The sequence below is a fragment of the Plecotus auritus genome (assembly GCF_963455305.1).
Source record: "Plecotus auritus genome assembly, chromosome: 1".
NCBI lineage: Eukaryota > Metazoa > Chordata > Mammalia > Chiroptera > Vespertilionidae > Plecotus > Plecotus auritus.
Window position 1 is genome coordinate 150,192,698 of NC_137770.1, and position 21,092 is coordinate 150,213,789.

A 21,092-nucleotide genomic window follows, 5' to 3' on the forward strand; every position below is an offset into this window, starting at 1 on the left:
ATATGATAATTTCCCATTGTTTCTTCTCTCTCTCTTTTTTTTTTTATGATGGGGTGCGGTGGGAGTAATACTTGTGTTTCACTACCCTCTGGGAATTTATTAACATTTTATGAAAAATGAAGAAAGAACCAGTGAATGAATTTTTGTTTTGTTTTCCCAAATGAAGCTTTTTTTAAAAAAATCTTTTTGCAAAAGCACATCATTTTTAATATAGAGTGTTAGACTGTATCCTCAAGGAAAAAGACAATGCCATGGTCTATTCATATGTACATTTTCCTTTTCACATATTTACAAAATTACAGATATACCATTCCTATTGGAAGTTCCTGTTTGTCATTCGGTATACCTTGAACAATTTCCCAAGGCATTGCAAAGCCCTCTTCTGATCATGTGAAATTGCTGGCCATTCCATCTGTGATTCTGTAGAGAGTATCATCATTTGCTTAGGTAGCTATTGTTGGGCCCCTTCTCCAAAGCAACCCTGTTTTTCCCTGGAACATGGAGTGTCTTTCTCCTCATTCCCACTGGCTAGAGCAGCCGTGGGCAAACTACAGCCCGCGGGCCGGATCCAGCTGTTCTATCCGGTTCTCTTGCTCTCCCCTCCGCTCCTTTACTTTGAATTTATGTTAGTTCACACAAACACTCCATCCATGCTTTTGTTCCGGCCCTCCGGTCCAGTTTAAGAACCCATTGTGGCCCTCGAGTCAAAAAGTTTGCCCACCCCTGGGCTAGAGTGTGCATGCAGTGGGAAGTCACTGTGGACCCAGTGAGCCCAGCCACATCCTGGGGATGGCCAAGAACAAGGTAGAGAGAGCCTGAATCCTCTTTTTGCAGAATCCTCCGTGAGGGAAGCTGAAACTTTTCCATGAAACAATTAAAATTGAGCTCCTGTGTCAGATGTTGCTGTTATTTTGGGACTCTACTACTCACAGCCCGACCTGTATGCTAAATAATATTACATCTGTATATTAGCTTTGGCTTTATCGACACCTTAATTTTTAAATTATTTTTGAATAGGTAGTATGAGCATATGGTACAAAATTCAAAAGGCACAAAAGGATATCCAGTATAAAGTAACTCTCATTCTCTCACCACTGAGTTTCCCCTCCCATAAGCAGCTGCTCTTGCCAGTTTTTGGCTTGTCTTCTGGTGGTGTTCTCTACATACCCAGGGTTACGTGTGCAAGCACACTGGTGTATTAGAAGTCATTATCTATATATCGAACCATATAGACAGACCTCATTTTTTAAAGCTGCATGTTATGTTGTTGAATAGTTGTACCATTATTTTTAATCTGCCCCTGTTAATACATCATGAGGTTACTTCTAATCCTTTGTGCTAATAAAACAGTGCTGAAATTAATATCCTTGAGTGTATATCATGTCTCCAGAATATTTCTTTTTAAATTTCAGAATATTTATTAATATTTTATTTATTTATTTATTTTTAATCCTCACCCGAGGATATTTTTCCATTGATTTTTAGAGAGTGGAGGGAGAAGGGAAAGAGGGAGTGAGGGAGGGAGGGAGGGAGGGAGGGAGGGGGAGAGAGAGAGAGAGAGAGAGAGAGAGAGAGAGAGAGAGACACATCCATTGGTTGCCTCCCGCATGCACCCCGATTGTGGCCGGGGATCAAATCTGCAACCCAAGTATGTGTCCTTGACTGGGAATTGAACCCAAGACCCTTTGATCTGAGGTTGTACGCTCTAACCACTGAGCACAACTGGCCAAGGCCTATTTCTTAATATTTTAAAATCTTTTCCAGCTAACAAGTTTTAGGGAGGCAGTGTGATATGTTGAAATGAGTAGTAAGGCTGGAGGCAGGAACCTCTGCCACTAACCTTCAGTCTGATTTTAGAATAGTCACTTAACCTCTCTTTATACATGTCTTCATTAGTGAATTGTAGAGTTTGTCTCTCAAAGTCTTATGATTTAACTAGAGGCCTGATGCACGAAAATTCTTGCAAGAGTAGGCCTTCCTTCCCCTGGTTGCCGGCACCGGCTTCCCTCTGGCACCCGGGCTTCCCTCCTCCAGCTGCCGGCAGGCATCTGGGACCCAGGTTGCTTCCCTCCTCTGGCCGCCCACAGGTACCCAGGAACCGGGCTGCTTTCCTCCTCTGACCGCCCACAGGCACCCAGGACCCAGGCTGGCTTCCCTCTGGCCCTGGCTTCATCAGGAAGGACATCCGGAATGATGTCTGGTCTAATTAGCATATTACCCTTTTATTATTATAGACTAGAGGCCCAGTGCATGGATTTGTGCATGGGTGGGGTCTGGCCGGCCCAGCCCCAGTCGGAGCAGATTGGGGCTGGGCCTGTCTGGAGGAGGAGTTGGCGGGAGGTTGGCCAGCTGGCCCACCCCGATCGGGGCCAATCAGAGCTAGGCTGGCTGGGGGAAGGGACCGGCTGGGGGAAGGGGCGATTGGACCGTGGGCCCCGCCCCTGATTGGGGTTGGGGGACCGATTGGGGGTGGGGCTGGCCATGTGGAGGGGCTGTGGCGGTGGGCCGGCCATCCCCGCCCCCAAATGGGGTGGGGGTTGCCGACTGGGGGCCAGCAGCCTGGGAGAGGGGCCATGGGTGGTTGGCCAGCTGGCCCTGCCCCTGATTGGGTTGGGGGTCCGATCTGGGGTGGGGCTGGGTGGGAGAAGGGGCTGCAGGAGGTTGGCTGGCCACCCCCACCCCCTATTGGGGTGGGAGGTTCAATCAGGGGTGGGCGGCAGGGGGGAGGGCCTGTGGGCCTATCATGGTGGGGCTGGCTGATGGAGGTGGGGCTGGCTGATGGAGGTGGGGCTGGCGGGGGTGGGGGAGGAAGGGAGGGAGCGTTTGGCTGGCTGCCCCGCTCTTGATCGGGGTGGGAGAGTCCGATCAGGGGCAGGCCGGCAGGGGGGAGGGGCTTCGAGGTTGGCCAGCCAGCCCCACCCTCTGATCGGGCCGGTTCAGTGGGCATCATAGCGACTGGTTGTTATGGTCGTTATGGCCATTACAGTTGCTGGCTTTTTACATATATAGATAAGTTCATACTTTGTCCTGGGCCCGATCCCCATCCTCAGGGATAACAGAGGCTGGGAAGAAACTGGGTTGAACAGTCAGTACACAAGCCCATGGGTGGACCATACACCTTGTGCCTCACGTGCCCATCATGCCCCATTGCTCTTCTTGGATTAATTTTCTGCTGTCACAGCCCAGGGGTAAGAGGGAAGATAAATGTTGGCAAGAGAGATCCCAGTCCTGCCTTCTCTCTTGGCTTATCCCAAGTTTAAGCTGTCCCTTGTAGGCATCATCAGCCCATTTCTCTGAGTTCTGGTATGTTTCTGTCTTTGTCTCTTTACCATCCCAAAGTAGACGATGACCTTTAACTCCCTTCTGGATTTGCAGGGTCATATCCTTTTATTTTGGAAAACTCCAGGTTCACCTTTGAGATTGCCGTTGAAAAGTGCCCTCTGCACAGCCTCACCTTTGCCTGTGACCCTTTACTTGGCCTGTTTTCATCTTTCTTCTGACCTTTGTTCTTGGTCACATGTTACAGACTTATCTCTCAGCCCTTCTCAGGCACTATCCTGTTTTCTCTATTCTTGTTATTCTCTACTTCTTCGGAGCCATCTGTCCCTGGAATCCCTTAGCCTGCATATGCTGTGGATCTGTTCGGAGTTAGGAATTGACCATTATCTTATTGCTATTGCAGCCTCACTGTTCCTCCTCAAAGATTTAACTGCCTGAAATGGCATTTTTCCTTCCATACCATTCATAGCTTGCCCCTTACTCCTTCACAGGATTCTCCTGGGGTGAGGGGAGAAACATTTTTAGTTTTTGCTACACTACATTCTGTAACTACAATGATTTTTATTTAAATGTGGAACATTCCTTTAATGAAAGAATTGACTAGGTCCATGATCAGCATTGGGATATACAAAAGAGGGAGGAGGAGGGAGGGACGGTGGGAGGGGTGAAAGAGACACATTGATTGGTTGCCTCCCAATCGATGAAATGAAAATTAGATATACAAGGAATTTAGGAAAACATTTGTGAGCATGAGTGATAAAGGTTGTAGGAAATAGGGTAATTTTTTTTACTAATTTGGACTATCATGAAGGATATACTCTGCCAATTCCCTCAAGCTTTTATTTTTTAATTGATTTTTCTAATTGTTTTGTTCATCATTTCATCTTTAGGAAGCAGTTTTACCGAAGAGGCAAATAAGTAAGCCTTTAAGAAATTAGTTTGTTAAATAGCTGAACAATTCGTATTTAGTCTTTTAATTATGTATGCTGATTTTAAAGATTCATAACAAATCTCTGGCATTTAAAATATGTCCTCCTTTATTTTGATCTAGGACAATCTGCAAAGACAGGTCTTCATAAACTAAACTTCACACTAGATTAGTTTCTGGCCAACGAGTCTTGATATAATTTTATTATGATTTAACATTAACTCACTAGAATTGAGCTTTTAGGGTGCATCAATTTGTTTGTTGGTAATGTAATAATCATGGAAGGAGAAGGCTAATGAGATATAACATTTCCCATATTTAGATTATGATAAGAGTCGAAAGAATTGAAAACTTGGAAACAGCTCAGTATCTCAGAGGGGGATTAGTTAACAAAGTATAGATCAGAAGCCAGCCAATGGAGTCATCCAGGTTCTACTCCAGCCAGGCCTGGATTGAATCCAGGGCTTCTGGTTCAGCCACTGCCCTGAGGCATCCACCCTCTGCTCCTGACATCCATGTAAATATTGAAGTTGTTGGCATGACCTCTGCCCAATGCTTCAGCCTCAGTAGCTGCACCTGCCTCCTTGCTGATCTTTATAATGATAAAGGTCATTATCAGGTTCCACCCCTCACTGGCCATCAACTATAGGGCATCTTTGAGCTCTGAGCCTTCCAAGGGCTTTTCTGGGACTTTCTGCTTTGACCAGAGATGATGTGGCTTCTAAGAGACTCTGACAGATGTTTTCTATATCAGTATCAGAAGGAGAAGGGACATGCTGAGAAAGGGATGAAGCTACCCAACCTACAAAACAGTTGAAATCTTACTTTAGGTCAGGCCGTACTGAAGCCAGATGCTGGCAGCTGGCAGCTTTGCTTCTTACTCTGGGTTGTGCATTACGTTTGGGGGGAAGAAGGTTGAAGAAGTCATTACTGAAATTGCAAAGATGAGCCAGTGACAGAAACACATAATTTCTTCAAGAACCTGAACTGCAGGTAGAATCCATTATTAAATTGGGTGACTATATGATCAACTTGTGTAAGATGGGTGCTCCTGACCCAGATTGAGGGCAGGCTTGTGGCCGGTACATGGGAGAAATTGACTGTGCCTTGACCAGATCCCCACAGCTGTATGTATGTGAATTATCTTCTGTGGTGCACCTTTGAGTTACCTCTGCTGTTTTAAATCTTTTTTAAACAATAGTTTATTGATTTTTAGAGAGAGAGGGAAGGGAGAGAAGCATCAATGTGAGAGCACAATATTGATTGGCTGCCTCCTGCACACCCCCCACCGGGGATCGAGCCCACAATCTGGGCACGTGCCCTGACTGGGAATCAAATTGGCAACCCTTTGGTGCACGGGATGACACCCAACCAACTGAACCACCCTGGCCAGGGCTAGGCTAAAGATCTGCTGCAAGTTAATAAAAGACAGTTAGCTAATAAAAAGTGTTCAAAGATCCTAAACAGTCAGTTTACAAAAGAAGACCTAAAAATTGCCAATAAATATCTAAAACAATGTTCAGCCAGTAGAAATGCATAAACAAGAGTATAATGTAGCAATTACATGGATTCTGAAACCAGGCTGGCTGGATTCAAGTCTTGACTCTGCCATTATTAGCCATGTGACTTCTATAAATTACTTAATCTCTCTATATTTCAGTTTCCTCTTCTATAAAATGGAAATAATAATAAGGGACTTACCCCACAAAGTTGTGACAGTTTACAAGATTGTTGTCTGTAAGGTGCTTAGAATAGTGCCTTACAATAGTAAGTGTGTTTAATGTTAGCTGCTGTGATGATGACTGTGATGATGGTGATTGTGGCAATGCCAGATTGTTCTCCAAAGTGGTTACATCAATTTACATTTCACCAGCAGTATATGAATGTTCCCTTTCCTCACATTTTCCCGATAGTATTAGACTTCAAAATGTTTGGCAAATCAGTGGATAAAAAGTAGAATCTGAGACTGTTTCCTTTTCCTTACTGCTGGTGAGATTGAGCATCTGTTTGTAAGTTTATTGGCTGTTAGGGTTTCCTCTTTTGGGAGTTGCTTATTCATATCCTCAGCACATTCTTCTGTCAGTCTTTTGTCTTCTTCTTATTGATTTTTACATTGATTTCTCACTCATCCAGCAAATATCTAGTGAGGACCTTTTATATGTTAAAACCTATTTTAGGTGCTGAGAATACAATGGAAAATGGTGTTCTAGTTAGAGAAGACAAATGAATAAATAATACATTTTTAGCTAGCAATAAGCTATACAATATGAAGAAAAGTAAAGTAGATTATTCATAATAATATCTAACTCAGTGATTTCTGTGTGCCAACTATTAATACTAATGTATTAATTCATTTTATCCTCACAGTGTTTATAACACTATTTATTGAAAACTTCATCTTTTTACAGATATGGAAACAGAGGCCCAGAGAGGTTAAGTAATATGCTGTAAGTCACACAGCTAGGAAGTAGTGGAGCCAGGATTCAAAACCAGGTGGTCAGACTCTAGCTAATGCCTACAGTCTTGGTCAGGATATCATGTTCCTCTCTCTACTGTATGGAGGTAAAATGTGAAGGGCAAAGAGCTTGTTATATATTCTGACTATTAAAACTTTAACATCTATACTAATAAAAGGGTAATATGCTAATTAGACCAGATAGACCAGATGTCTTCTGGACGTCCTTCCGGACAAAGCCACAGTGGCTGTGAGGCCTGAGGGCAAGGCAGCCATGGTGGCCGGCAGTGGCAGCAGCAGCAAGGTGATGGGGCGGCACCTTCCCCTGATCGGCCTGGTCGCCTCCTGCAGAGGGAGGTCAGACTGTGGCTTAGTTAGTAGTACATCCCCTGAGGGCTCCCGGACTGTGAGGGGGGCAGGCTGGGCTGAGGGATCCTCCCCCCTCCCCAATGCACGAATTTTAGGGGCGGTTAGGGTCAATTAGGTCGGCAGGGGAGAGCAGTTAGGGGCGATCAGGCAGGCAGGCAGAGGCAGTTAGGGGCGATCAGGCAGGCAGGTGGAGGTGGTTAGGGGCGATCAGGCAGGCAGGGGAGTGGTTAGGGGTGATCAGGCAGGCAGGTTAGGGGCAATCAGGCAGGCAGGGGAGTGGTTAGGGGCGATCAGGCAGGCAGGCAGAGGGGTTAGGGGCGATCAGGCAGGCAGGCAAGCAGGTGAGTGCTTAGGAGCCAGTAGTCTAAATTGGCAGTCAGACATCCCCTGAGGGGTCCCGGATTGGAGAGGGTGCAGGCCGGGCTGAGGGATTCTCCCCTCTCATGCATGAATTTCATGCACCAGGCCTCTAATTTCATGCACCAGGCCTCTAGTGTGCTTTATAAAAATCTTGCCTCATTTTGTCATTTTAAAGTTTGGTTTATAATCACTTTGCTACAAAATGTTTAACTTTGATGTAGTCAGGTTATCCTCTTTTAGCTTATGGTTTGTACTTCTGAGTCCTTGTTTAAGGAATTCTTTCCTTCACTGACATTATGAAGTTATTGTCTTATTCTTTCAGTTACCCATTCAATAGATATCTACTTCAGCATCTACTATAGGCCAGACATTGTTCTAGGCACTGGGTAAATATTAACTGAGCCAACTAAAGATTTAAGGTTTTGTTTTCCAAGTTTGGGTTTATAACTCATTTGGAATTTGTTTTTGTCATTTGTGGGAAGAGGCAAAATAATTAAATTTTTCTCCATTTAGGAAATCTGTTTTGCTGATCTATTTATCTCTTCTTGGGCTCTGTTGTATTTTTAATAATATTTTAGTTGCGATTAGAGGGGTTGTGATTATTATAAATAATTTAGAACATGCTTTAAAATACAATGAAGATTGAAATCAACTATAATCCCACCATTTTCTATGCAGGAAATTGGAAACCAAGGGGGAAAATTGTAAAATTGTTATAATATCAAACTACTAATGGTTTTGGGGGGTGGGGGAAGCTCTTTGATTTCCCTGCTGGAATCCTATGAAATCCAAAATTGTTTCTTATCTTTGAGATTCACATGCCATAAATTGAGCTCCTTTGATGTCATCCTTAAAATTGATGTATTAGTGCCCTGGCCTGTTTTGTTCAGTGGTTAGAGCATTGACCCGAGGACTGAAGGGTCTCAGGTTTGATTCCTGGTCAAGGGCATGTACCTCGGTTGCAGTTTTGATCCCCAGTCCTAGTTGGGACACATGCAGGAGGCAACCAGTCAACGTCTCTCTCTCATATCGATGTTTCTCTCCTTTTTTTCCTCACTCATTCTTCCCTTCCACTCTCTCTAAAAATCAGTGGCAAAAATATCCTTGGGTAAGGATTAAAAACAATAAAAACAATGTATTAGTTACGATAGACTAATTGCCTATAACAAGTAGACCCTAACGTGTACTTGGAAGTTTATATACAGTGGAGGTTTTCTTCTTATTCACAGGTCAAGGTGTTCAAATGGATGGCCAAGGGACTTCCCTTTGTTCTGTCAGTCAGAGGCTAGCCTTCCTCCATCAGATGGCTGTGCCATCCTCTAGTGTCTCATCCTTCACCTGTATCCAGTCAGCACAGGAAAGGAGGAGTGTGGAGGAGCACGCCCAAGAGGGTCTCTGGGCTAGCGAAGAGACAGATGCTACTTCCACTCCTTTCCCAATGCTCAGAACTCACTTGCATAGCCATACCTCACTGCAATGTGCTGGGAAATATCTTGCTATGAGCTCAGGGACAGAGGGTGAGATGGATTTTTGGGGGCAGCTAGCAGACTCTGTCTCTCTTATTTCTTCTGGAGCAACTGTAACATGTTTAACACTTTACTATAAAACTAGAGGCCTAATGCACAAAGATTTGTGCAAGAATGGGCTTTCCTTCCCCTGGCTGCCGGCACTGCCTTCGCTCTGGCCGGAGCTGCCTTTCCGCCTTCCCACACTGCCCAGAGGCCCGGAGCGGCTAGTGCAGTGCCTGTGTATGCAAATTGACCCACCATTTTTGTTGGGTTAATTTGCATACTCACTCCTGATTGGCTGGTGGGCGTTGCAAAGGTATAGCCAATTTGCGTGTTACTCTTTTATTAGTGTAGATGTGTTCCTTTGCTCATTCCATTAAGCCAGTGGTCAGCAAACTCATTAGTTGACAGAGCGGCAAACTGCGGCTCGCGAGCTGCAGTTTGCCAACCACTGCATTAAGCTATCTCTGTAGAATCCTTGACTATTTCTTTCAAGGGATTTGCTGGATGTGCTTATTAAATATTTGACATCTGCGTGGTTAAGAAGGAATTTATTGGTTTACACTTGAAATTTGAATATGCCAAAGATTCTCTCTAGACATAGACTGAAGTATCTGTTGTCTTTCCTGGGATAGCAAAATTGAGAGGCTTTCATTGTGGATCATTCATATGAATTCTTGGGGAAGCAGGAAATGGAAATTTTGTGTTTAAAGATCCAAGAGAAATCTATAAAAGTGCTGCATAATATCTATGGATAAACTTCTTTGATGCAGTAATCAACCGTAAGTACTGGAGTTCTGAGTCAGTTTTTCTTTGCAGGATTTCTGAGAAGAATCTTCTCAGGTAGGTATTTTCCTGAAGCCTTTGCAACATCGTAACCACCCCCAGGGACAGGAATTACACTTCCCAAAAATTTTTAAATATATTTTATTGCTTTTTTTATAGAGAGGAAGAGAGAGGGATAGAGAGTTAGAAACATCGATGAGAGAGAAACATCGATCAGCTGCCTCCTGCACACCTCCTACTGGGGATGTGCCTGCAACCAAAGTACATGCCCTTGACTGGAATTGAACCTGGGACCTTTCAGTCTGCAGGCTGACGCTCTATCCACTGAGCAAAACTGGTTAGGGCTCACTTCCCAATTTTTTAACAGCTTTGTTGAGATATAATTTACACACCCTACAATTCACCCATTTAAAATGTACAATCCATTAGTAATTAATATATTTACTGAGTTGGACAGCCATCACCACAATCAACTTTAGGACATTTTTATCATTTCCAAAAGAAACCCCACGTCCCTTAGCTGACACCTTCCAACCCCCCGCATTGTCCCAGCCCTGTACAACCATTAATCTATTTTCTATCTCTGTAGATTATCTGTTCTGGAATTTTTATATAAATAGAATAATATACTGTGTGTCCTTTGTGACTGGCTTCTTTAATTTAGCATGTTTTCAAAGTTCATCCATGCTATTGCATGTGTCAGTACTTCATTTTTTTTTTTTTTTTTTAGAGAGAGAGAGAGAGAGAGAGAGAGAGAGAGAGAGAAAGAGTGGAAGGGATGGGGAGAGATAAAGAGAAAGACACATTGATTGGTTGCCTTCCACACATGCCCCAACTGGGGCCAGGGATCATCAAGCCAGCAATCAAGGTACGTGCACTTGACTGAAATTGAACCCTCGACCCTTCAGTCTGCAGGATAATGCTCCAACCACTGAATCACACCGGCTAGGACAGTACTTCATTTTTATTGCTGAGTAATATTCTGTTGTATACCATATTTTCTTTCCTTATTCACCAGTTGATGGACATTTAGGTCGTTTCCACTTTTTGGCTATTAGAATAATGCTACTGTGAATATGCATGTACATATTTCTATGTGGACATATGTTCATTTCTCTGGGGTATATAATCCTGTTTTTTGGAATTGATGGGTCATATGGTAATTGTTTTTTTTTGACATGTTGAGGAATTGCCAGGCTGCTTTTCCAAAGCTCTTGCACCATTTTATTTTATTTTATTTTATTTTATTTTATTTTATTTTATTTATTTAGCTCTTACATCATTTTATATTCCCACCAGCAGGGTATGATCTCTCTACTTCTTCGCCAACAAAAATGGTCATTACCTGTTTTGATTATAGTTATTCTGATGAGTGTGAGTTGCTGCACCTATCAGCTCACATTCTCCTTCAGGCTTCTGGGGAATGGAAAGTAGCTCTAACTTACTCAAGGATTGGGTAGCTTTGCTTCTCATCACTGTATGAATACTATCAGATACGTCTTGGAGTTTGGATGAGGGGATGGCTAATTTAGTGCAATTTCTGTTGGTCCCTATCAATTTATATTTGAGAAGGAAAAATAAAATCTTGACAAACTAGAGTTAACAAAAAGGATTATAGCTTCTCCATCACACCAAAATAAGATAGTACAATTTTAACAATACAGTTGGTGTGTACTCCCAATTAACTACCAAAATGTAACCTAGAGGAAAACTTCTTTGCACAAGTGTCTTATAAGTTATAGAATAAGTGATATAAACATATTTAAGAAATTTTTGGTGAAATAATCTATTTTTATCTTTTATGTCTCTATATCCTCACCAGTTTCCATGAATCTAATTGATCTGTTTTAGAAAAAAATTGATTCACACTCAGGACAAACATTTCTGGATTTTTCATTGGTGGAGATATTTCCATCTAGTTGGATAGGCATCCATACCAGTCCTAAGTTCTCAGTCTGTATCCCTCTGGGTGAAAGCTTCTGGGAAATTTAGAGATATTTTAAACTGGGTATATTAGACAGAAAAGCTGTGAGATCCTGGGGTGCTAGTGGCCTCTAGAAAAGCCATGGCCAATAGCAATTAAAGGATTGAGGCAGGAGAGGGATAATTCTCTGGGTTGTGAAGCCACGGCCATGTCCTGGATGATTTCAATTACTACCATCCCCCTGATGCAATGCTGAGCATATAGTAGATGCTCAATGAATATGTCTGTGATAGACTTTACCATCCAGGTGGGGAGAATTTTAGCTTTCTAAGGTATTTTACCACCTAACAGTATGGAATGGGAGCCAACTCAAGAGCCAGAATTATTCACTCATTTATTCAACAAGCCTTTGTTATAAAAATCTACTTGTGTTGGGCATGGAAGCATTAGAGACCTTAGGGATACAAATATAGTTTTCTTTTGTACTCATTCCCCCCCTCCCCAACCGCCCAATGCATACATAAATCACATATTCACAATATAGCAAGTTCACTAGTTTACAAGGTGTCAGCTATGGAAACATTGAAGGAGGAAAGCCTGAAATCTAGTCAGATATTTATGGGAATCCTTAGCTACCAGATGATTTTAAATATAAATACCACAATAGTACAGATTTGATTCTACTGAGGAAAATAAACTGTCCATTTTGGGGTGGGAATGCATTGCTAATTTTAGACCACCAGGGTGCTATTTGGTGGGGTCTCAATCTATCTCTAAAAATGAGTTCTACTTTTTATTCTAGGATTTGGAACAGGGAAATATGAAGCTGTAGTCCAAATGCTTGTCTCTTAAACAGTTTTTCTCACTATTGAACATACCTTTCATATTTTGACATTGCGGAGGAAAAAATCCAGTTTAAATTTTAAAAGGGTATGATTTTAATAATGAACAACTGACAGGAAGAAAATCCCCTTTATGACCTAGATACTGAGTGATGAGGCTAGGACTTTGTATTGGCTAGGCTACTCCAAGTTACGATGTGGTAAAAACAACACTACAATTCCGTTGCATAAGTCAGGAAAAGTTTGTCTCCCACCTATACTGCATGTGTGCAGGCTGGAGCCCCTGCCTCCTTGGCAGGACTCACAGGCATAAGCTAAAGCAGGCACCATCACCTCCTGATGCCATTATCTTGACAAGGTTGTGCAGGACTTGGCTGGAAGGGGAATTCAGCAGAGAGACAAGTCTAATGGCTCTCCAGGCTTTCACAGGAAGGAGCACCTGTTACGTCTACTCCTCTTCCATTGGCTAAACAAACTGCCCACCAGTGCCTCAATTCAAGAGGCTGGAAGCGTATGTGACATACTTTCAGCTGCTTGCAGGAAAAAAAGCTGGTTAGCAATAATGATGTTTACCACACATGTGAGTAGAAAAACCCCAGTTCTCCTCCTGTGTTTCTCTACTGTCACACACACAGATGTGAGGCGGGTTTTCCTACACCAGCCGGTGTCTCACAGTTCAACTCAATTCTGACACTATTTACTTGGAGACAGATTTAGATCCCAGAGGTTGAGGGCTCAGACCTGCATGACTGCCTCCTTCCTAATTCAAATGACAATTGCAAGTCTAGATTTTCACTTGTGCTTCTGACTAATTGACCAGATCCTCAGGTTTGATCAATTTAAATTCAAAGAATTTAGGAAAACCGTTTACTTATTGTTTATAGGTTCATTATAAAACAATATGAGGTGCATGTTCCATACCTGGCCCAGGACAGACCTTTGGCAGGCATGCGCTCAATCCCTGGCACAGGACAGAGTGGCCACCAGGTGTGCGCTTCATCCCCAGCCCCAGTTCAGAGCTGCTGGTGTGACCTGGTGTGCCCAGCCACAGGTTACAGGACTATGTTGCAAGTGTGCTGTCAGAGGGACCTAGAGCACCATCTTGCGTTGGGTGCTGGGGCCGCACAGTGAATTGCAAGCCAGAGGGCTCTGGACCCTCACAGGGAGTCGCACACCAGAGCAACTGTGCACATGCCCCTGCTGACCCCGAGTATCTAAAGCAAACAACTGAGGGACCAGAGCCATGGGAGAAGGGGGTACAACTCAGAGCAGAGACAATAAAGGTGTGAAACTCAAGGCAGACCCAGCCTCCTGGCTAGTGAGTCCCGGACTATTGGACTGCTAAGAGCTTCGACCTCTTGGACCCCAAGCAGGGTACATAGGGCCAGAAAGAGACAGCAAAAATGGGGAGTCAAAGAAACAATTCCCAAAGGAAAGAAAAGGAGGAATCACCAGAAAAGGGACTAACTGAAATGGAGGCAAACAATATGTCAGAGACAGAATTCAGAGTAATGGTCATAAAGATGCTAACCCAGCCGTGGGCAAACTACGGCCCGCGGGCCGGATCCGGCCCGTTCGGCTGTTCTATCCGGCCCACGGAGCCGAAAGAGCAGAGGGTTCTCTTGCTCTCCCCTCCGCTCCTTTACTTTGAATTTATATTAGTTCACACAAACACTCCATCCATGCTTTTGTTCCGGCCCTCCGGTACAGTTTAAGAACCCATTGTGGCCCTCAAGTCAAAAAGTTTTGCCCACCCCTGTGCTAAACCATCTGGATGAGAAACTGACCAACATACTTAAGAATCAAGAAGAAACAAAGAATAATATAGCTGCCATAAAGAATGCAATTGAAGGTTTCAACAGTAGACTAGAAGAAGCAGGAGACCGAATCAGCAAGTTAGAAGACAGGGTAGAAAAAAAACACCCAATTTGAACAGCAATTGGAGAAAAAAATTAGAAAGCAGGAGGAGAGTTTAAGGGAGCTTTGGGACAACATGAAACAAAGCAACATCCATATGATATGGGGTGTCAGAAGGACAAGAAGAGAAGCAAAGATTAGAAAACCTATTTGAAGAAAAAAATGACAGACGACTTCCCAGACTTGGGAAAGAAAAAAGTCACCCAAGCACAGAGAATCCCAAACAAGATGAACCCAAAAAGACCCACATGAAGACACATTGTAATTACAGTGGTAAACGTTAATTGCAAAGAGAGAATCTTAAGGGCTGCAAGAGAGAGACAGAAAGTTACCTACAAGGGATCTCCCATTAGACTATCAAATGATTTCTCAACAGAAACATATCAGGCCAGAAGGGAATGGAATGAAATATACAAAGCAAGGGACTGAATACAAGACTACTCTATCCAGCAAGGCTATCATTCAAAATTGAAGGAGAAATTAGGAGCTTTGCAGACAGAAAAAGGCTAAGGGAGTTTATTACCACCAAGCCAGCAATGCAAGAAATGCTAAAGAGACTGTTGTAAAAAGAAGAAATAGAAAGGGAACAAGGAGCACAGGCATAAAGAATAAAAATGACTACAAATAAGTACCTATCAATAATAACTGTAAATGTAAATGGATTAAATGCTCCAATCAAAAGATATCAAGTGGCTGTTGGGATAAGAAAACATGACCCATACAAGAGACCCACCTCAGAACAAGAGACTCACACGGACTGAAAGTGAAAAGATGGGAAAATTTTTTTTAGGCAAACGGAAATTTTAAAAAAGCTGGGGTAGCAATATTTAAAGCTGACAAAATAGATCTCAAAGGCCATAACAAGAGATAAGGAAGGCCACATCATAATACTAAAAGGATTGATACAACAAGAGGATATAACTCTGGTAAACATATGTACACCCAATACAGGAGTATCCAAATAAATAAAAAAACTTCTGGAAAATATCAAGGGTAAGATTGACAGCAATACAATCATAGTAGGGGACTTTAATACCCTATTGACATCACTGGATAAATCTTCTAGACAAAAAAATCAAAGAAACAGCAATCCTAAATGACTCACTAGATCAGATGGAGCTAATTGACATCTTCAGAACATTACATTCCAAAGCTACGGAAAATATATTCTTCTCAAGTGCACCTGTGAATTTACAAAGATAGAGCACATATTAGGACACAGGCAAAGTCTCTTCAGATTCAAGAAGATTGAAATATATCAGGCATCTTCTCAGATCACAATGGCATAATATTAGAAATCAACTACAATAAAAACAATTTAAAAAGTCAAACACTTGGAGACTAAATAGAATGCTATTAAACAATGATTGTGTTATCAAAGAGATCAAAGAAGAAATAAAAAACATCCTGGAAACAAATAACAATGAAAACACAATAATCCAAAGTCTATGGGACACAATGAAAGCAGTCCTGAGAGGGAAGTTTGTAGTACTAATAGGCCTACCTCAAAAAAACAGGAAAAATTGGTAATAAATTATCTAACCCTACAACTTAAAAGAATTAGAAAGAGTGCAACAAGAAAAGCCCAGAGTAAGCAGAATGAAGGAAATAGTAAAGATCAGAGTGGAAATAAGTGACATAAAGGGAAAAAACAACAATACAAAATATCAATAGAACCAAGAGCTAGTTCTTTGAAAGGATAAACAAGATTGATGAACCTCTAGCCAGGCTCTCCAAATAAGCAAAATAACAAATGAAAGAGGTGAAGTAACAACTGACAACACAGAAATACAAAGGATTGTAAAAAAAAATATTACAAACAATTCTGTTGCAACAAACTGGACAACCTAGAGGAAATGGACATATTCTAGAAAAATACAATCTTCTAAAACTCAATCAGGAAGAATTAAAAAATCTGAATAGGCCGATAACTATGGAGGAAATTGAAGCAGTAAAAAAACAAAAAAAAACAAAAAAAAACAAAAAAAAAACTTCCAGCAAACAAAAGCCCTGGTCTAGATGGCTTCACAGGGGAATTTTACCAAACATTCAAAGAACTAAAACCTACCCTCCTCAGACTATTCAAAAAATTCAAGAGGAAGGAATACTTCCAAGCTCTTGCTATGAAGCCAGCATTACCCTAATCTCAAAACCAGATAAAGGCAATACAAAGAAAGAGAATTACAGGCCAATATCCCTCATGAACATAGATGCCAAATTCCTCAACAAAATTCTAGCAAATCGAATCCAGCATTACATTAGAAAGATCATACACTATTACCAAGTAGGCTTTATTCCAGTGATAAAAGAATGGTATGACATCCACAAATCAATAAATGTGTTACACCACATAAATTAAGAGACAAAAATCACATGATCATATAAATCAATGCAGAAAAAGCATTCAACAAAATCCAATACCCTTTCTTGATAAAAACTCTCAGCAAAGTGGGAATAGAGGGATCATACCTCAACATAATAAAAGCCTTATATGATAAACCTACAGCCAACATTTAAAACCATTTCCCCTAAGAACAGGAACAAGACAGGGATGCCCACTTTTAAAAAATATTTTTATTGATTTCAGATAGAAAGGGAGAAGAGAGAGATAGAAACATCAGTGATGAAAGAGAATCATTGATTGGCTGCCTCCTGCACGCCCCCTTCTGGGGATCAAGCCTGCAACCTGGGTATGTGCCCTTGACTGAAATCAAACCTGGAACCCTTCAGTCCGCAGGCCGACACTCTATCCATTGTCCAAACCAGCTAGGGCAAGGATGCCCACTTTTACCACTCCTATTCAACATCGTACTGGAAGTGCTAGCCATAGTGATCAGACAAGAAGAAGAAATAAAAGGCATCCGAATTGGAAAAGAAGTTAAACTGTCATTATTGGCAGCTGACATGATACGGTACATAGAAAACTCTAAAGACTCCATCAAAAAATACTTGATTTAATAAATGAATTTGGCAATGTAGCAGGATACAAAATTAACACCCAGAAATCTGGCATTTTTATACACCGATAATGAACTTAGAGAAAGAGAAACTAAAAAAACAATCCCAATTACCATTACAACAAAAAAATTAAGATACCTAGGAATAAACTTAACTAAGGAGATAAAAGACCTGTACTCAGAAAACTACAGGATGCTGAAAAAAGAGATAGAGGAAGATATACCAGGTGTACCGGTTAATAATGCTGATTTTGTAATCAAAGAAAACATGATAATTTCAAGAGAAACATCAAAAGTGCTTTATTCAAAGTAATGTCCATCGGCAGTGTGAGCGGCGGGCAGTGCAGAGTGAGAGGCTCTTTTGTTCGGCTAAGGAGAGGGCCGTTGGCTTGGGCCTGCAGTACACTGCTTCAGTGAGGGGCTCGACTGTGGCCACCCGGCCTGTTGCTTTTCTGGGCGCCACTCCCCCAGTCCCCCGATGTGACACGCCAGTAGCGCAGCACCGATTCCTCGTGCTTTTGGGTGCTGCTCTGAGCAGCGTCACCCTTTATACCAGAAAACTGGCGGGCACTATGGGGAAAAAACAAAACAAGAAGAAAGTGGAGGAGGTGCTAGAAGAGGAGGAAGAGGAATATGTGGTGGAAAAAGTTCTTGACCGTCGAGTGGTAAAGGGCAAAGTGGAGTACCTCCTCAAGTGGAAGGGGTTCTCAGATGAGGACAACACGAGGGAGCCAGAAGAGAACTTGGATTGCCCCGACCTCATTGCTGAGTTTTTACAGTCACAGAAAACAGCACATGAGACAGATAAATCAGAAGGAGGCAAGCGCAAAGCTGACTCTGATTCTGAAGATAAGGGAGAGGAGAGCAAACCAAAGAAGAAGTAAGAAGAGCCAGAAAAGCCTCGAGGCTTTGCCCGGGGTTTGGAGCCAGAATGGATTATTGGAGCTACAGACTCCAATGGAGAGCTCATGTTTCTGATGAAATGGAAAAACTCTGATGAGGCTGACCTGGTCCCAGCCAAGGAAGCCAATGTCAAGTGCCCCCAGGTTGTCATATCCTTCTATGAGGAAAGGCTGACGTGGCATTCCAATCCCTGAGAGGATGATGACAAAAAAGATGACAAGAATTAACTCTCTCGAGTACCAGCCCCTGTCACATCTGACTGTGGGTTTCAAGTGGGGAGGGGAAGGAGCTCTACTTGTCTTGATACCATAGAAGTGGCTTGAGAAGATGTCCTTTGGAGAGCCAGTATAGTTTCTGTGCCCTACAGCAGCCCAAGTGCTTTAAAGCTCTTCCATGCTATATAGTTTGCACACCCATCCATGTGGAGGGGAAGGAAGATAAGTGTTTCAAGGCAATTCATTCTGCACTTTGCTGAGAAAAGCGAAGGGCCTTCTATGAAGGACAAAACTTGCAGAATGGGTATGTGTGAGAGCAAAAAGATACTGTAGATCTTCAAAGAGCATCTCCACAACCCACAGCCTTCTTCCCAATAGTGCTAACTGCATTTTTACAGCGTAGCATCTGTGTAGTTTTTGGCTATTACTGATGTATTATTTGGGGGTGGGAGGGATGGGGTAGGAAGGAAGATGAATAGGATTGTTTTTATTAAAATTTGGGACCTGGTTGTGGAAATGGTGAAACAATGAAAAGAAGAAACTGCTAATGATTTGGTTTTGGTGTCCAGAATATTTTCTTTTTAAAAAATGTAATTGGCAATCTAATTGAGGACTTTGAGAGACTGTTTAAAAGCTGTGAATGCCTGAAACTTACAGGCCAAGGTGTTCCCTGCCTGAGATTAATTCTGTTCCCATCAAAGGACTAAGCCAGTTGGTAAGTTACCAAAGCTGCCATTTGGGGCGGGAGGTAGGGGGGATGGAAATTAGTTGAGAAGGGAAGGTCTTTTATTGGAGCATATATATAGGCAGATCATTCTGTCTTAGAGGTGCTAATTCTTGAAATTGACAAGACCCTTTCTTTTCCAGTTAGGAAGCTATAGATATTAGCTTGTCCATCCAAGCTCCTGGCTGAGGTATTTGGGGGGAGGTGAAAAGGATGGTATAGGAGGTGTGAGAGTAAAGAGAGGGTCCCATGTTTTTAGGATGGAAAAACTCTTGGAGCCTCTCTGTTTTTTGAACTCTGAAACCATTGGTGGCAGGGTTCAGTCACTGACAGCACAAGTTCATTGAATCACTTCAAGAGTTGGATTATTTCAAAAGCCCTGGTCTCGGGAGATTAAACTTTCACTTTCAAACTGGGGCAGTGGTTCACTTTAAGACACAAAATAAAAATTCTTTTTTTTTATCCCAAGAATTAACTAATACCCAAAATGCTGTCTTTACTCATAAAATCCGTCAGTTATTGACATCATCCAGACCTACATCTAGAACTTCATTGTAAAATCCTTTTAGGCATGTGTTAGATTTCTGTGAAAACATTGTTTAAATGTAAATTTCATACAACATTGTCGGTTTTTGTTTTAATAAAACTATAGATTTATAAAAAAAAAAAAAAAAAAAGTAATGTCCATCGCTAGCTACACATTTCCCCATCTTTCAGGTAATTTGTGGATACCGTCCCAATAGAACTTGTCTTGTTTTGAGGCAAACCATTCAGAGACCCAATTTTCCACTTTTTCGTATGTTTTGAAGCGCTGCTCAGAAAGTGCATGTGCCATTGATTGGAACAAGTGGTAATCTGAAGGAGCAGGTCTGGTGAATACACCAGTGGGTTAATGTTTCCCAGGCAATGTCTTTTAACGTGTCTTTAACTGGTTTTGAAGTGTGTGATGGTGTGTCATCATGAAGCAAAATTACTTTGCTGTGTCTTCTGGAACATTCTGGTAGTTTCATGATCAAAGCGTGGTTCAAATTGATTATTTGTTGTTGCTAGCAATCAGTATTAACGATTTCACCTGGTTTTAGAAGCTCAAAATATACAACACCTTCCTGAGCCCACCAAACGCAGAGCATTGTCTTCTTTCCAAAGTGATTTGGCCTTGCAGTTGATGTTGATGGTTGACCTGGATCAACCCATGGTTTTGTGCATTTGGGATTCTCAAAATAAATCCACTTTTCATCACCAGTCACATTTTAGTGATGACTTTTCGGTTTTCCATTTGTCTTTCGTTCAGTTGATGTGGCACCTATTTTCCTTCCTTTAAAATCTTTCCCATTGCTTGTAAATGATCAGAAATTGTTTGCCGGGCAACATTTAATCTTTCTGCAAGTTGTTTTTGAGTTTGACACACATCTTCATCCAATAATGCTTGTAATTGTTGGTCTTCAAACTTTTTTGGTTGACCTGGACGTTCTTTGTCTTTTACATTGAAATCATCACTTTTAAAGTGTTTAAACCAGTGTTCACAAGAATCTTGAGATGGAGAATGTTCAACATAAGCTTCCCAATATATTTAGCAGCACTTTTCTTCAAAATAAAGTAATGAATTATAACTTCCTGCAATGCTCTTTTTTTGGCATGCAATTCGACATTTTTAAGTGTAAAAATATCTATGATGTTAACATCTTCAACAAATTTGACATATGAAGTTTTGAAGCTTGTTGTCAATACAACAAAATAGCATACATATCAAATCACATATATATCAACATATGTGTAACTCCATCTATTGAAAAAAATCCTCATTATTAACCGGTACACCTAGTAAACATGTGGAAGAATATACCATGTTCATGGATTGGTAGAATCAACATCATTAAAATGTCCATACTACCCAAAGCAATCTATAGATTCAATGCAATTCCCAT

General features: G+C 41.8%; 1 protein-coding gene and 1 pseudogene across 5 annotated transcripts in view; both read left to right on the plus strand.

The window, feature by feature from the left end:
• The window catches only part of NMT2 (N-myristoyltransferase 2), a 94,252-nt gene that overhangs the window by 13,707 nt on the left and 59,453 nt on the right, over positions 1-21,092 (plus strand). The window lies entirely within an intron of this gene.
• On the plus strand, positions 17,868-18,455 carry LOC308246279 (chromobox protein homolog 1-like; annotated as a pseudogene). The gene has a single exon. The product of its transcript is annotated as a chromobox protein homolog 1-like (transcript).